Source organism: Narcine bancroftii, chromosome 6 (assembly GCF_036971445.1).
Source record: "Narcine bancroftii isolate sNarBan1 chromosome 6, sNarBan1.hap1, whole genome shotgun sequence".
NCBI classification, from domain to species: domain Eukaryota; kingdom Metazoa; phylum Chordata; class Chondrichthyes; order Torpediniformes; family Narcinidae; genus Narcine; species Narcine bancroftii.
The window spans coordinates 44,102,926-44,115,644 of NC_091474.1; the positions used below are offsets into that span (position 1 = coordinate 44,102,926).

The 12,719-nt window shown below is 44.7% G+C and overlaps 1 protein-coding gene across 8 annotated transcripts in view; it reads left to right on the plus strand.

The window, feature by feature from the left end:
- The window catches only part of LOC138736041 (transcriptional repressor CTCF-like), a 332,424-nt gene that overhangs the window by 64,548 nt on the left and 255,157 nt on the right, over window positions 1-12,719 (plus strand). For 3 of the 8 annotated variants that reach the window (XM_069884862.1, XM_069884870.1, XM_069884868.1), the window contains exon 1: window positions 12,010-12,182. The exons of 2 other annotated variants lie outside the window; for them this stretch is intronic. The gene's annotated coding sequence lies outside the window, so the exon portion shown is untranslated. Of the gene's footprint in view, window positions 1-6,994; window positions 7,150-8,564; window positions 8,927-12,008; window positions 12,183-12,719 lie in introns of those variants that run through there. 3 more of the 8 variants (XM_069884865.1, XM_069884863.1, XM_069884869.1) reach the window with 3 other exon arrangements.

Sequence of the window (12,719 nt, forward strand, 5' to 3'; positions counted from 1 at the left end):
GAGTCCGCGACCACATCCTTGGCCACCTCTGGAAAATACCTCCCTATTAAAATGGCCACTCCCCTGGCCCTGGAATTAAAAGAGGACATTGCCACCTGACCCACCTACCCACCCCCCCTTGTTAACTTTAATTGCTCTTGATCTCTCCAAAAATGCTATGTCCACCTGTATCTTTTTCAGGTGTGCCAAGAATGTTTCTCTTAATCATCTTGTTTATCCATTTTACATTAAAACATGAATTTAATTGACTTATCTATTGCCCTCAGACAACTCCATTGTACCCTTCTCCTTCCTCCTTGTCTCCTGATACTTAGCCTCCGTCCTGATTCTCCTTTGTTGATCCTTTGCACAGACGATCGTGCTCCAAACAAAAACTAAATAAGTTAACAAAATTAAAACCCACATTCCAAAACCAAACAAAAAACCCTCCAGAAAAAAAAACCTTTACCCCCTCCCCCCCCCCCCCCACAATTTACCTTAACCCACCCAGGCACCAATAACCAAACCATTGGTGCCAATTCCTCCCCCCACATTTTGAGAAGTGCACAATGCACCATCCTCCACTTGTATTTCCCTCCATTTCTGTTAGCTTCCCATATCTATTCTTTACTTAACATATACAATCCCCTTCAAACATTAACACTATGTAAAGAAACATAACCCTCCATAGTCCTCACACTTTCAATATTTACAATCCATTCTTCCCCTGAATCCCTCTTTCCCCTTTATTTACATGCAGTGGCAGGGTTAAGTCCATTGCTTCCTTTGTGTCCTTAAAAATACCTTCTTTCCCCTCCTGCCCTTACTCTCTTCAGCATTATCAGATGAAGGAGGATAAACTCAATTTGTTTTTGTTTCAAGCTTTTTACTGGATCAAACTCCCTCCTGTGCTTCAACAATGCGGCACTTCCCCCCCCCCCCCCACCTCCAAGTTTTTGCCCCCCCTCCCGGAAAATCCTCCCTCTATCTTGATAGCTCAGGAGTCTCACCAAAATAGAGTGTAGACATTGGTGTGGCCCTGGGTGTGGGGCGAGAGACCGGTGGGCCCATTCTACTTCCAAATTATTTCCTATTTTATCTTTCCCCAGTATATCCGTGATCCATTTTTGCAGAAACTCCACCATGTCTATCCCCTCCTTACCTTTCTTCACTCCCACAATCTTAATCGTGTTCCTCCTATTAATTTTTTCAAACATGTCAATGCACTTCCACATCTTTACCCTATCTCTTTCACATACAACCATTTTGTTCTACCCATCCAATCTTTCCTCTACCCTCTCAGTTCTCTTGTTTCCGTTAAGCTGTCCAACCTTCCTTTAATTGTCTCTTTCCCTGCCACCAGTTCTTCAAAGTCCTTTTTATTTGTCCAACGGCCTCCACTATTTCCCTGCAAAAGGCATCAAGCCCTCTGCCCATTTATCAGCCTTCCACTTCCATATGCTGTCTTTCCCCCACTCTCTTCCTCTTCCTTGTCTTCATCCTCACTCTCTGACTCCAGTCCGTCCCGCCATGCGTCCTTCCCCCCGATTTCCCTCTGGCCGCATTGCCCCTGGAGTCTATCAGGCCCAACTCCACGAACACCATCCAATTCTTCGGAGTCGACCTCCTCGCACTCAACGATTGGAGCGGCCTTACCGGGTAAGTATCTGTTCTTTTTAATATGTCTCCTTTCCTCCGCCATCACTGCCAACTCCATCTCGGCCTGAGTCCCTCAACCTCAGCCTCTGGCCTTCCCTCTGCCACTGATGTCGCCTACCTTTCAACCTCGGCGTGGATCCCTTGACCTTAAGCCTCCGCACCTCCCTCTGCTGCCGATATCGGCACCCTCTCCTTCTCAGCCCAGCTCCCTTTACCTTGAGCCTCTGCACTTCCCATCATTGCTGACATTGACTCCATCGATCTCGAGCCTCTGAACTTCCCACACTCAACAGCGCTGTTGCCACCTCAATCGCAGTCCTCTCCAGGCATTGTCCTGGGCTAGCCTCTCCCAGGCTGCTCTCATTCACCTCCTCTGGTGTATTTTCTTCCCAACGAGGGGGGCCCTTGCTTGGGTGCTGATGCTGCAGCCACCATGATTCTCAGCCTCTAGGTAGGCCCCTGCTCATTCTCCTTCTCTTTGCCAAAAGGTGAGTTTTTCTCGCTCTCACCTCTTACCAATTTCGACTTCTTTCCCATTTCTTTGCTTTTTCTCAGCTTTCTGAACTATCCTAACCCTCTCCTATTAATTTCTCCGGGGTGGGGGTGATTTATGTATTTCCCTTTCTTTTCTGATCTTTACTATCCAACACTATCACTCCTCTACCGTCACCATTTTGTTCCCAGTCTCATCTTGTTTAAATTGAAATCTTCATTCAGACTAATCAAGATACTGAGACCTTTACTCATGTTGACAAAAACTTCATTTCACTTGGAGACCAAGCATTTAGTAAACACTAACGATCAACAGATAGATTGATTGACTGCTGTAAAAAAAAATTCTCAATGGAACATCCTACGAGATGATGACAATGAAATATGTATTGATTTTAGGATTAAAAGATTAACTGCAGACCAAGAAATCAATCTAAAATGTCGTGTGCCACTGTTAACTGATGGTATTTGCAGCTCCATTAAATGTATGTCCAGAAGGCATTGCTCAGAAAATGTGCTGGTATTTCACCATCTTTGCACAAACTAGGCCTTCCAAATCAAAGCGGTGATCATTTGTTGGACAGAGACAGCTTGTAATTGTAAAGGAAAGTCTGCCGATGCTGCGGTCAAGTGCAACACACAGATGTGCTGGAGAAACTCAGCAGGTCACACTGCATCCATAGGAAGTATTGGGTAACAAATGTTATGGACCTGGGCCCATCATTGTAAAGTAAAAACAGGCAGGTATCTGAATAAAAAGGGGGTTGGGAGAGGAGGAAGAGGCAGGAGCACAGATTATCTGGTTAAGAGGCAAGGACACAGGTGGAAGAGTAGAAGAGAAGTGATAGGAGAAGGTCAAGGGTAACTGATAGAAATAAGGGAAGGGGGTGTGGATCTGGTGCAAAAAGACATGGGGGAGGGAGTTCATGGAAAAAATTGACTCCTTGCACTTTGAAGCTCATAACTCACTTCAATGTTTCAAATAATCCTTCAGACATTCAATACATAATTTGTCAATTTCACACAGTGATAGAAAAATGAGAATCCGCAAGATCATTTCCAAAACGACTGGAAATAGTGAATTTGAATATATTGATGTGGGCATGCTGTTAAAAAATACATTATCCTTCCTGCAGAGGTAAAGCATGATACAATTCATGTAAAGGACAAAGGTAATGCCGTGGAAAAACTCAGAAAAAGTTTCTAGTGCAAAAATGAACATAAAATATTGTAACTCAAATCAGTAATTTCCAGTTTCATCCAAATAAAAATGTAATAATGGAAGTAGTTAATGATTACAATTTAGCAAAACAGAAAAGCAAATTAATGTTACGCTATTTATGTACCCAGAATGAGGTCAGAATGAATAATTTCACAAACAACTTGTTTTTTTGGTAGCGATAACTGGGTGAAAGGTTTCATGTAAATTCAATAAGTAGTTACATGTTCTGCTCTTTTGCTAATTGTGAACTGACCTATGATACAATTTTAAAAAGCCTTACCAATTACATCCCACTGTGTAATTGGATCCTGGATTTTCTCATCTCTAGACCACATTCAGTGAGGATATGTACAATTGCCTAACCTGTTATCCGGAATCGTGGGGACTGGACACCTGCTGATGTTCAGAATCTTCCGGACTTTGGGATCATTTTGATTTCGGTCCCTTTAAGCAAATGTCTCTCACCTAGCCCCCACCGTCCATCTCCCCCCTCCACCCCCACGGCCATCCATCACTTTCCCTGCCACTCCGGCAATCCATCTGTTCCCTCCACTCTATCTGTCCATCCATCACCCCCCCACCCCCACAAGGCCATCCATCTGTCAACCCCCTCCCCCCCAGGCCTGGTGCCAGACTATTTTGTGCCCTAAGCTAGGCTAAGCATGTGGGGGGGGGGGGGGGTGGGTTGCTGGCTGGGCTGAGCACAGGTTGGTGGGGGGGGGTTTGCTGACTGGTGGTCTATCGTGCCCTGTACAGGAGGCCCTTGACCAGCGTGTCAGTCAAGTGGAGGTTGGAGGCAACGAGTGGCCTGGGAGCTCAGCCAAAAAGGCAACCAACGTCGGATGCTCGGAGCCAGTGGCCAAGTGGGGAAGAAGGCTGGACACAAGGTACAAAGCTGCAGGAGGAGCGGGCTGTCGGAGTGGTGGAACCGAGCAATGGCGGCTTTCAGGAGCACCACTAGTTTGTTGGGCTGGCCCTCAGGCACACTTCAGAAGCACAGCACTGTCCATCCACCCCACCCCCACCATCCAATCTAACTCCCAACGTGGCAGCAGGGGTGCAGTGCTGCTGAGCCCAGAGTTTATGGAGCGCCGCACTGGCTCAATGTGGGAGCAATGGCCATCTTCCTTACCCATAATCTCCCATGCTGCTTGGACCACTCTGCCAACCATTGCTCCTGCATTGAGCCAACCATCGTCTGCTTCTCTCCCACTGCGCACCGGGAGCCAAGAGTCACCTTTCCACCAAAGATAAAAGAGGGCACCCATGGGGGCAGGGTTGGGGGAGGTCTCCCTCTGAAAACGGAGAATTTATTACAGGAAATTAATGTTACTTAAGTGTATTATCATCTACCGGAAAAAGTGCCAGTTTTTGGAGGTTGCCAGTTTTCAGAATTCTGGATAAAAGGTTAGGCACCTGTAAGAACATCTCCTTCAGAATCTCCATCAGTACCGGAACACAACAGGGCTACGTTCTTAGCCCTGCTCTGTTCACTTTACACTATGTCAGAGGTTTATTTTCACACAACAGTGTGGTGGGAACAGTCCTGGAATGCATTGCTGGGGTTGGTGATGGAGGAGGATGGTGCAAAAGACTCTTAGATTGCCATATGGATGGAAGAAAAGTAGAGGGTTATGGGATGTGAGGTTGGGAAGGATTAGATTGCTGTGGAGTAAGTTTACTTAGGCCTGTACTATACTATAATGTTCTTTGGTCTATGATTGAATTCATCTGTACACAGCCATTAGCTATATTCTGACATAGGATGTGATTATCTATGAAAAGAATGGCATTGTAATTCAAACCAACTCGTGTTTAAGAAGGTGATGGGATGTCGACTGTGGTCTATGATATTTTGTGATTTATTACTTCATCATTGGTAGGGTTAAATGATATATAGTATGTTAAAGACAGATGGTGTGTGATTTATAAGGAAACTTCTCTTGTGTTGCTCTTTATCTTGTTAAATGGTAGTGATTCAGGCTTGGGAGAAGCAGTTGATATAGCTTTGACAAATTGCTGGGGTGCCAATTATTTTGGTTTATGTTGTTTAAACTGCACTACTTCAGTATAGTGAGAAAGCCCATCACACTACTGGCAGTGATTGTGGATAGTGAAAAGATTTTAGAAGGTTAGTATGTGAGTCCATTATTCTCGAGTGCCAAACTGTGTCCTTCCTCGTGTACCCACTGTACAGTATCAGCAAAATGATGGACCATGTCACAAACAATCTGCAGCAATAACTCTCCAAAAACATACTCACTGATACACAGTTGATGTTTCACTAGACTCATCACACCTTTTGTTCAAACAAAGAGAGGGATGCCAGAGGTAAGGTGAAAGTCTATTTTATGAAATCAACATACATTTGTCAAGTGTGGCAACAGAGAGTGCAAAAAAAAAATTGAAGTTAATGTGCAACAAGAAGAAACCTCTCCAGTGGATGGAACCATACCTTGCACAAAGGTTATGGTTGTTGGAGGTTAATTTACCAAAGCCCAGGACATTACTGGAGGCATTCCTTAGGATTGTGTCCCAGACATAACTTTTTTAAGATGCTTCATTAATTACCTTTTACTATTACTGGTAAATATGCTCAGATAGGGATGTTCACTGATGATTGAACCAGGTTCAATTCCAAGTGTAATTACTCAGGATACGAAGCAGTCGCATCTGAATACAGCAAGGATTCATCAACATTTTGTCATGGGTTGGTGACAACCCATTACACGTTCACATTATATCTCACACAAGAACATCACTTGAATAAGGACTTTTGTACTCTTTGTCCTTCATTTCGTTATCACATACTGGTTATGGCAAAGAAAGGGACACTAAGATTCCCTTAACAGGTCTCACAATTGTTACGTCTTGCTGGATAGGAGGCTAAACAGGTGGGGGAGGGCACTTTACAAAGAGAGGTTAATGCCATTGGAGAAGGGACTGGAACAAATTTGTAAGTCCAGCCTCATCTCCAGGTATGCAATCATTCAGCATTGCTCTTATATACCTTTAGTTATGCATCTTTACCATAAAGTATGCTGCGTGACTTGCTGAGTTTCTCCATCACTTTTGGGCATACATTCATAGCATCTGCCGACTTTTTTTGATTAACTCAGTGATAAGGGTGTCCATGTTTATGAGGAAAGGCATAAATGTCAGAACTGTTCATGAATAAAGCCTGGACTCAGCAGAAAAAGACATAAACACTTTCAATCACCTTATCACTGTTAAACCAGAAAGTCTGCAAGTGCTGTGATTGAAAACATAAAAGAGCTGGACAAACTCAGTGTATCAGATCACGCAGTGTATTTTATGGTAAAGATGCATACCTGACATTTTGACCCTGAGCCCTTTGTCAAGGTATGGTTATCTCTTCGTTTCAGTTGCCCCACTTATATTGTGAAAAGTTAAGACACTAAAGCAGCTCAGAAGCATACAAATGGAGAGCTTCATTCACACCCTAACATTTACTAACCTTGACGAAACATGAATATCTTTGTCTCCTATGGATGCTACTGGACCTGCTGAGTTTCACCAGCATTTTTGTGTATTTATTAAATTCACAGATAATAGTTGAGCATCTTCTATGTAGTTGTACTTTTGGATGCACCAATAAACACACTCACTTTTAACCCACAGGTAGTTTCTCCTGCAGCGATTTTTTTTTCTGAATTTGGTTGAATCTGCCTGAGAAAAATCAGATGATGCTCACAGACCAAGAAAACAGCATTTTCAAACAACAAATGTGAACAAACACCACAAACAACATAGTATAAATAAATGAAGTACAAAAGGTATGACATACAATGTTATGTGAAATTATCAGAGCTCTGATGTAAACTCTCGTCCTCTGTATGCAGTTCCTGACAGTCTTTAACCCAAGGATGGAGCTGCTGGTCTCACTCTCCCTGTAGGAGGCAAGTCTGATTTTAGCAGCCTTGCTACTTGCCCTTTAAAGCTAAACATTACTTATTTTCCAACTACAGATGATTTTAACAGAACTTACCAATCCGATGAACCATAATTCTACTTCTGACTCCTTGCAAAGTGTCCCTTACAGCACTTTAAATTTGAATTGCAGGTGTATCTTTGTGACCAACTTCTATTTAAGAATGCAACATCCACATGATAATTGAGTATAATTTGATCCTGTTTGTTGATAACAAAGATATTCTGATGGAGAAAGTGTTTTTGGCCAGATATCAGCTATCTAAAACTTATTAACAAATGGCTCCATAACCTCCCACCTGCAAATGCTATTTGAGAACCATCAACAGAAGCAGAGATGGCATCTTGTTATTTACAGAATGGCTTGTTACTTTGGTGACATTGTCTTGGCAAAAAGTTCGTAAATGAATAAATAAATATCTCTTCAGCGTTTCACTAAATACCTCAGAATGTCTTTTCTGGTTTACAGTCTCTGAAAGGTTTAGTAAAAACACACAGAAATGCTGAAGGAACTCAGCTAGTCTTGCAGCATCTGTAGGATTAAAGAGATATTAGTGATGGTTTGGGCCTGAACCCTTCTTCGAAGGTTTACCTTTAGCACTGAGACCCCACAGCATTATTGCTGCATCTCATTATAACCCCACAACTTGGAAACTAATGCCACTATCTACAGGAATAAAAGGTAAAATTTATTACAGTCGATGCAGGAGACTGGGAATGCAAGGCTGTTTTATTTGGATAATTCTCTTTGATTTACAGCATGGTACTAGGCCCTTCCTCACATTATAATAACGTGCTAAAATGGTGCAATCTGGCGAATGCTTGTTTCAAGATTTCAAAATTCAATTTATTATATTAGTAATAAATCAGTGTCATATTACATGAAATTTGTTTGCCTGCTGCAAGGCAGACAGATTCGCCACTCGCAGGAATTGCCGAAGCACCTCTTACAGTCTTGCAGTCAAACTTAGTCAGATTTCTTGACCTTTCATTAGCTGAGTTCAGTCTTTTTTAAAAACCTTATTTTCTTCACGTCTCTGAGGTAGTGACAGGCAATTGCAGGTCATTTACTCCAGCGCATAGTCAACTACTTTTGACAAGTGCTAATTATTTACATAAATGTCCAGCATTCATGGGATTGTGCAATGAAAACAGAAAATGCTGCAAACTGTCAGTAGGCAGGCAGCATTTCTGGAGAGAAAACCAGAGTGAAGCTGACTTTTCTCAATGAATCTGAAACATTGCTGTTTTTCCTCTACAGATGTCATGAAGAGTATTTCCGGTATTTTGTTCTTCAGATTTCCAACGAGCATTTTGCTATTTATTTAAATATATTTAAAACATAATAATTGGACTTCAGTCCATGTGGACCGTCTTTAAAAGTATTATGTATTATCAGAATGGTAGTTAGTTAGTATTGTACTGTGGAATCACAGAACTGGACAGCATGGAAACAAGCCATTCAAACCAACTAGTGTGGGGACCCTTCCATATTAATCCCATCACCACCACTTGGCCGACAGCACTCCAAGGCTAAGCAATTCAAGTGTTCATCTCGGCACAAACAACGCCAACAACGAGCTGACAACACTCAAGGATGGAAATCATCAGTCAACATTTCAGGTTGGGACCTATTTTTGACACAATGGTTAAAAAAAATACAATTTTATAAATATATATGGGAAAGAATCTGGGTGAAGAGTTGAGAGGTGACAGAGTAATCAAGAATGAAGATTCCTTTATTGATTGTGATGTAATATTGCAGAAAATGTAATATTGCATGAAATTTCCTTTTGCATCCCATAAGGCATATAATCATCATCAATATTTCCTGGCACCCCTTACAGTAAGAGAGAAAGAGAACCAAAACAGAGTCCCTTCAAAGACACTGTGTGTCTGTGGATTTACCTCCTGCACTCCTGCAGCCTCTGCAAATGCACAGACCCCTGTTCAAACCACTAGTCCAACTTGAGCTCCAGATCCAAATCTCCAACCTGAGGAAGCCTTCAGTGCCCTAGACCCTTCTTACCCTAAGCACCCTCACAAATCCCGGTTCCGATACCCGGGGAAAAAAGATGGAGAGGCAGGTTGAGTGAGAGACCACTGGGTAGGGAGAGGGAGCAGGTGGTGGGTGTGGGTGGGCCATTGATAACTCAAGGCGAGGAACCCATGCAGCCTGTGGGCTGCTACTGCAGTCAAAGGACTCGCTCCAAGCTGCTGACTGCTGGAGACTGGCTGAAGGGGCACCAGGTATTGGAACCAGGATGCAAGATTGTGCTGAGGGCACTGAAGGTTTCCTGATTGTGTCGGAGGTTTGGATCTGGAGCTTGGGTTTCTGTTAGTTTGGACTGAAGTCTGTGTGGCTGTGGAACCTACGTGAGTGGTGGAGGCGAATCCAGACACTCAGTGACTCTGAGGGGGGACTCTCTCTTGCTTCTCTTTTTCTGACTGTGAGAAGCACCGGGCAATTTCTGCTGATGGTGAATCTGTCTACCTGACTAAAGCATATTTTGTGTAATATTACACCTGCCATCACATGACAATAAAGGAATCTTGAAAATTTAGAGGAGTAGGTAAAGAAGAGATGGAAATGGTCAAACTGGATAGGAGTATGGGTCACCTAAAATTGGAAAAATCACAGTTAATGCCATCAGGTTCGATGGTGTCCAGGAGGAATTGTTCGTCATATTTAGGATTGGCCTCACCCTGACAATGAATGAGGCAGAGGGTAGATGCCCAGACTGATTAATATTGCCATGTGAAAAACACAGCGCACTAATTAAATAACTCTGCAGAGTCAATAGGTGAAGCAATATAACCTTTTTATTCGATGTTATTGCAAGAGCGGGTGTCCTTCAGAATGGCAAATTTCTTTGTATTAACAACCACTCCTCCGTTAGTTTAATTGGTTAGTTAACTGAGTAATTGGTATGTTAGTTTAACCTATCAAAAAGCTGTTCCTCTTCTCGTATTAAAGCCCGCCCTTGTTTACTTCTCCCACTACTCTCATTTTTACTACTCCTATTCTTATCCTTATTTGGTATGATCCTTTCTTTTGCAGTTTTTTAATATATCAAGATGGCCTTGCCTGCAATCTCTTGCAGGAATTGACCTTCCTTTGTATTCTAGCAGACACCCCCCTCCCCCTTTCTTCTCTCACAAGTTCTCATATCTGCTTTCTCTGGACAACCATTGTAAACACTGCTCATTACATTTTGCTGAAACAGCAATTTGGATACTCTTCACAGCCACTCTGCTGTACAGAGTAGGATCCCATAAAGAGTCACTCACCAATAAAGGTGTCCTCTGTTCAAGATGATAAATAGCAGATTAGTGTCTCACAAAAGGGTACTCACTGATTATATATCCCTGAAGCCCACTTTTGAAGTTCTATCTTTTTTTGGTTCTTTCACAATTGCTGTGTTGCAGTTGAAAGACCAAATGTAAAGTTTGCAATCTGTAACCTTTCTTCTGTCTTTCTTTGGCTTGGCTTCGCGGACGAAGATTTATGGAGGGGGTAAAAAGTCCACGTCAGCTGCAGGCTCGTTTGTGGCTGACCAGTCCGATGCGGGACAGGCAGACACGATTGCAGCGGTTGCAAGGGAAAATTGGTTGGTTGGGGTTGGGTGTTGGGTTTTTCCTCCTTTGCCTTTTGTCAGTGAGGTGGGCTCTGCGGTCTTCTTCAAAGGAGGCTGCTGCCCGCCAAACTGTGAGGCGCCAAGATGCACGGTTTGAGGCGTTATCAGCCCACTGGCGGTGGTCAATGTGGCAGGCACCAAGAGATTTCTTTAGGCAGTCCTTGTACCTTTTCTTTGGTGCACCTCTGTCACGGTGGCCAGTGGAGAGCTCGCCATATAATACGATCTTGGGAAGGCGATGGTCCTCCATTCTGGAGACGTGACCCATCCAGCGCAGCTGGATCTTCAGCAGCGTGGACTCGATGCTGTCGACCTCTGCCATCTCGAGTACCTCGACGTTAGGGGTGTGAGCGCTCCAATGGATGTTGAGGATGGAGCGGAGACAACGCTGGTGGAAGCGTTCTAGGAGCCGTAGGTGGTGCCGGTAGAGGACCCATGATTCGGAGCCGAACAGGAGTGTGGGTATGACAACGGCTCTGTATACGCTTATCTTTGTGAGGTTTTTCAGTTGGTTGTTTTTCCAGACTCTTTTGTGTAGTCTTCCAAAGGCGCTATTTGCCTTGGCGAGTCTGTTGTCTATCTCATTGTCGATCCTTGCATCTGATGAAATGGTGCAGCCGAGATAGGTAAACTGGTTGACCGTTTTGAGTTTTGTGTGCCCGATGGAGATGTGGGGGGGCTGGTAGTCATGGTGGGGAGCTGGCTGATGGAGGACCTCAGTTTTCTTCAGGCTGACTTCCAGGCCAAACATTTTGGCAGTTTCCGCAAAGCAGGACGTCAAGCGCTGAAGAGCTGGCTCTGAATGGGCAACTAAAGCGGCATCATCTGCAAAGAGTAGTTCACGGACAAGTTTCTCTTGTGTCTTGGTGTGAGCTTGCAGGCGCCTCAGATTGAAGAGACTGCCATCCGTGCGGTACCGGATGTAAACTTCTTCTGTAAATGATACACTAATAGACAATAAGGGCAAAAAGAGTCTGGAATTTCAAATAATGCACAAGGTTATGCGCCTGCGCGCCGCCGGCCTCCTCCCCTGCGCCTGCGCTCCGCTGCAGGGACAAACGTGCCCTGCCGCCAGTGGCGGTTTCCCGCCCGCCCACCGCGCACGCGCTCGCCGGCCGGGAGGCGAGGGCGACGGTCGAGGTCTGCAGCGGCTCCCGTCCAGGCTGCCATCACCCCACCACTTTGACCGTGTCTGCCATGCCCGGCGCTGTTGAGTTGGAGCCATCGTGTTGCAGCAGCAGGTGAGTTGCAGGCCGCCTCCCGGAGAATGAATGGCTGTTGCAGGGGCAGCGCTCCCAGGGCCCCAGGAGAGTGACTCAGACGACACGTGGCCTTCTCTCCAACCAGATAACCCTCTCCAGGCCGGAGCTGAGCAGGCGGGGGTCCTGGGACAGATGAAACTGGTGGTGGTCCGTCGATCTCAAGGCCAAGGTCATATTCATTGTGAAAATACAGGGCATCACATATGACCCTGAGGTTCCTTTTCCCGTGGGCCAGGCAGAATTTCTACTTATCGGTCGTGCAAAATAACTGGACTCAAGATATTCAAGAGAGGAAAGTAAACAAGCTGCCACGCAGCAGCAAAAGTAATTGCAAAGCCCCCCCGGGTCAGCGCCGAGTCCGGGGACATGCCCCCCCCCCGTCACGAGGCACACCCGCCTCCGCCCATGTCACTAGTGTCCAGCTTGACGCACGCGACTGACTCGCCACGTTCGGGCTGCGACCCCAGAGGGGCGGAGTAGGTTTACATCCGCTCATCAATTAAAGCATTTAGCTCC